Here is a 5,000-nt window from a genome sequence, read left to right as displayed (position 1 = left end):
CACAGTGACTCTCATCTTTCGTCCGTCTACATTCAGTTTACCTTTCAACATTATGCATACCGTCTTTTTTTCAGACACACTAACTCCAACCTCCCTTCCCCATTCATACACGATGCGCATGCATTCGTCGGCCATTCGCTCCATTTCCATTCTGCTGTTTCCATTTGCGACAATCATCAGGTCATCGGCATATGCTACGATCCTTTCATTCATTGCACTCAGCCGATCTAGTAGTCCATTCATACAGAGGTTCCACATATAGGGACCCGAGATGGATCCCTGCGGGCACCCTCTTTCCTCTTTCACCATTACCTCATTCATTTCGCTGCTCAGACTCGCATATCTTTCATTAAAGTAACTCATCCATAATCTCATTTCATGCTCGTCACATCCACACTCAAGGAGGTAGCGCAGAATGACGCTCCAGCGAAGGTTGTTGAACGCTCCCTTGAAGTCGACAAGGATTCCAACTGCATACTTTGAATTTACGCTATTTACGGAGTCCTTGAAGCGCATCCATGCATCTTCGCATGAACGCCCCTCTCGGAAGCCGTATTGGCAATCATTCCATTTTCCATTCATTCGTTCCATCATTCGCTCGATCATCAGGCGCTCAAGAGGTTTTCCCAGCCCGCTAAGGAGGCTGATATTCCTGTACGAGCCGGGATCCTTCTTATCCCTGTCGCCTCCCTTGAGCAGGACCACTACCCTCGCCTTCTTCCATATTGCCGGGAAATTTCCGTCTTTCAGACATCTGTCATACATACACTTCATATACATGGGGATAGCCAACCACGCATACTTTATCACGGAGGAGGTGATCCCATCGAGCCCTGGTGCCTTCCTTTGCCGCAGTTTGTCTACGGCAAGGTTGACTTCGCTCCATTCATACTCTTCCTCACCTCTGCCATCGTTCGTCACATTCAGCATTTCAGGCATTCTTTCCACGTTCGTACCCTCATCACGAGGGTAGAAATCTTTCATCAAGACACTTGCACTCTCCATCCATGTCTTCGTGCATCCATCGGGCGTCTTTAGCCCAGCAAGGTCGCTCTTTTTATTCTTGCCGCGGCAGATTCTATACACGCGTCCCCAGGGGTCGTCGTTGGCATCTCTGCCAACGGCCTCCCTCCAATCACGCTCCTTAACTTCACGCATCGAACACTTGTATTCTCTCTCGCATTTTCTATATTCACTCTTGAGGTCAGCCACATTCTCGTCTTGACGGCATCTTGCACGCTGGTACTTTTTTCGGCACCGCTGCACGTCTCTTTTCATATATTCCAGTTCATCCGTCCACCAGACAACCCATTCTCTCCTCATCACTTTCGCTCTCTTCATGCACTCATCATTAGCACTCGTCAACCATTCAGTCATCTTCAGAGCCATTTGTGATGAGTCAAGGTCTGAAAACGAGGTCAGACCAAGCTCATCTGCTCTGTCATTCAGTACATCCATATATAGGCCACGTCCATAGCCGTGTTTCCAAGACCTCCAACTTAATGGAGGAGGAACAGCCGCAGGCGAAGCCTCGTTCACGCCGTGCCACAATCGGATGAGTATGGGATTGTGGTCACTTATTCCCCATTCGCACCTGACCTCCCACTCAAGCTTACAGTCATGTCGTCGAATATTGGACAGAGTGACATCAATGTCGCTCTGCCCCCTAGGGCCGCTGAAGGTGTAGTGCTCACTAGGTTCATTCAGAATATTCAGTCCCCATTCATTCGCTAGAATCCACCGCTCGAGAGCATGCCCTCTCGCTTCTCTTTCTCTACTCGATGTCGAATCCTTGCTGTGCCAAAGACCGCTCGAGGCATTCGCGTCCATACCCAAGATGCATTCATGTCCAGCTATTCTCTCAAGCAGTCTGTCCAGGCTCAGCAGATACGGCTCGATATCCTCGCCGAAACGGCAGTATACCGAGACCATATAAACCTCGCCGTGGACGCCTTTCGTCCATACACATACACCATTCTCGCAATCCCAATCGTCCAATGAGAGGCACTCGATGGTATCACCCGCCACGACAAGAGCCGCCCTGCCACTTTTACTAACAAACACTCTAGTGCCATACGGCAACCCAACCACACGACCATTCACGCAGTGCGGCTCCTGGATCAGGCACACATCAATACTCTCATTTAGCAGTCGTTCACCTAAATCACACATCACACTGTATCCCCGTTGAGCATTCACTTGAAGCACACGAATTTCCCGGGAATGCGCCATTTTATGAGCTTATCCTCCCTCTCAGTCGTTCTAATCTCCATTTATACTCCGGGCACTCAGGAGAGAGGGCCGAGTGGGTCGCACTAAGACCGCGGGCCCGACAGTTCCCGCAGTCTTCCCGCTCCCTGCAGCCCGCACCCCGATGCCCGGGTTTTCCGCATCTATAACACAGACGCTCACCCTTGCACTCACGTAGCAGATGCCCATAGCTGAAACACCCATAGCATCGCGGCACGTTTTCATACTTGCTCACACGGTATGCATTCCACTCGATATACACACGCTTCTCCTCCAGGAGTCGATCCCGGATCCGCCCGGCAACATCGAGAATGACATTGCCGACCGAAACTCCCGGTTTCGACTGTCTGGAGGCCACACGCACCTCCCTTCCCACATTCTCTCTTTCAATCACTCCACTCAGATTTTTCTCATACAAGCTGCTGAGGAAGCGCTCCTCAGTCATCTCATTGGGCACGTCATACACAATCACTCTCGGATTGAGCTTTCGCGGCTCGTTTGCACTCAGATTCACTCGCACATTGCTTACCGCACGCTTCAGACATTCTCTCTCTTTCTCACTGAGGGTCTCAACAATCACACCACCATTTCTGGCTTCACGCACATTCTTCACACGCACATTCTCACAGCCACTCGCACTCTTCAGCTTATTGAGAATGGCCGTGTTCGGCTCATTCTCCTTGCCTTTGAGTACGAGGGCGTAGCTCGGCTTGGCCACACTCACCGGCTTCGCAGTCGCACGCTGTTCAGGCACTCCTCTGGCAGCCGCGACCATGGTGTACGGGGCCATGGGGGCACGCGCACACTCCTTAACCACAGACGCACACAGCTTCTCGCTCTCATGCAGTCTGCCGCGCAGTTCTGCGTTCTCGCATTGGAGGCGCATGAGGAACTGCTCATACTCGCTCACACATCCCAGGACAATCTTGCTCGCATGTTTGGAGACCTTGTTCGCATCATTGAGGATAAACTCACGGAGTTTATCCCCAATGCGCGCCATGTCTCCAACACGCTCGCTATCATTCACACACGTTTGCACATTCTTATTCACACTTACATTCACTTGCGGTTCTTCATTCACATGCGCACTCATTCTCTCAACAGACACACGTGGGCTCAAGAGAGTCTGCTGCCTCTTCTTGGCCCGTGGACCCACCGCTGACTCGGATGCTGGCAGCCCGCGCTTGGCACTCACAGGCACCACTTCCATTTCTTCGCATTCGCTCTGGCTATCACTCGCATTCACACTTGCATTCGTAGGGGTTTTCGCCCATAGTCGCTTCCCGTTCGCAATCGGCGAGCGACACCTAGCATGCGCATGCGACTCGGACTCCGACCCCGCCTCGTCAGCCGCCCTGATCCGCGCCTCAGGAGAGGGGTCGGACCGACTACTGGAGGCAGCATCGGAGGACGCACGCTTCTTCTTTCGTCGCGATTTCGCACCCATTCCAGTGGCGGCACTCAGCACGTGAAGCCTCGCAAGCAGGCACGCGAAAACACACACACAGTAAAAACAACACCTACCTTTTTACGGGCGTGCAAACAAAAAGTGGTCAGTCACGCAGAGCCGGCAGGTTGCAGGGGAGGCAGCCGGTCGCGCCTATACGGGCGCGTATACACGATCACACCGCCACGAAAGTCTTTTCCCGCCAACGGCGGAAGAGTCAGGTGATCGCCGTGAAATTTATGTGGCAGATCGCGTAAACGTCCACTAGCACACACAGAAAAATTTCACTCGCTTCTATAGAGCACTGTCCGAGATATCGCACTTTTAAATGCCTACGACGAGCGAGAGAAGGGGAGAAAGTTCCCCCGCTTCTACAGGCAACTCCCACTCGCTTCCCCTTTTGAGCAATCCCGGGCCGGACGGTCGAAAATCCGAAACCCCGCAGGTTCCCCACAATTATGTGAGGAAACACCCCTGAAAAATTTCGGACCCCTCTGTCGACCGGAAGCCGAGATATCAAGCGGCAAGTGCAGACTGGGGGCGGAGCCTCTTATTAGTTTCAGCGCGGCTGTTAGAAGAACGCCGTTTCCGTAACTCGCGAAATGGTCGGTCGAAAAATTCGAAACCCCGCAGGTTCCCCACAATTATGTGAGGAAACACCCCTGAAAAATCTCGGACCCCTCTGTCGACCGGAAGCCGAGATATTAACCCGCAAGTGCAGACGAGGGGCGGAGCTCCCGCGCGGCTGTCAAAACGACGTCGTTTCCGTAGCTCGCGAAACGGTTGGTCGAAAAATCCGAAATTCGGCAGGTTCCTCACAATTATGTGAGGAAGCACCCCTGACAAATTTCAGACCCCTCCCCAGACCGGAAGTCGAGATATCGCGCCCCGAATGAAAAAGGGGGGCGGGGCTTAGCTGCCTCCGCAGCAGCCACGGCACAGAAACTTTCACACGCACTTTTACACAATTTAATCCATTCACACTCGACGCAGGCACTTTTAGCAATAAACAAACACTACAGAAACACACTAAACACGCGTATTCACCACCAGAGCCCCAAAACCGTAAAAATGCGGCAGTGGAGTAGGTGGAAAAAGCTAGAGACGCACAGCACTGAGACTCGCGGAAAAACACGTGTGCTCAGCTCAACGTCTGGAGGTATACTGGTAGATAGGGACAGTGGGAATCTCGTTAATCCATTCATGCGCGTCACTAATTAGATGACGAGGCATTTGGCTACCTTAAGAGAGTCATAGTTACTCCCGCCGTTTACCCGCGCTTGCTTGAATTTCTTCACGTTGA

At 52.3% G+C, this 5,000-nt stretch overlaps 1 pseudogene; it reads right to left on the bottom strand.

Moving 5' to 3' along the window:
- Positions 1 to 4,830: 4,830 nt before the first annotated feature.
- LOC116418101 overlaps positions 4,831 to 5,000 on the bottom strand; it is a 2,826-nt pseudogene continuing 2,656 nt past the window's right edge.

Source organism: Nasonia vitripennis, unplaced genomic scaffold (assembly GCF_009193385.2).
Source record: "Nasonia vitripennis strain AsymCx unplaced genomic scaffold, Nvit_psr_1.1 unplaced0006, whole genome shotgun sequence".
Classification (NCBI taxonomy): domain Eukaryota; kingdom Metazoa; phylum Arthropoda; class Insecta; order Hymenoptera; family Pteromalidae; genus Nasonia; species Nasonia vitripennis.
This window is presented reverse-complemented; position numbering and strand designations above follow the sequence as displayed.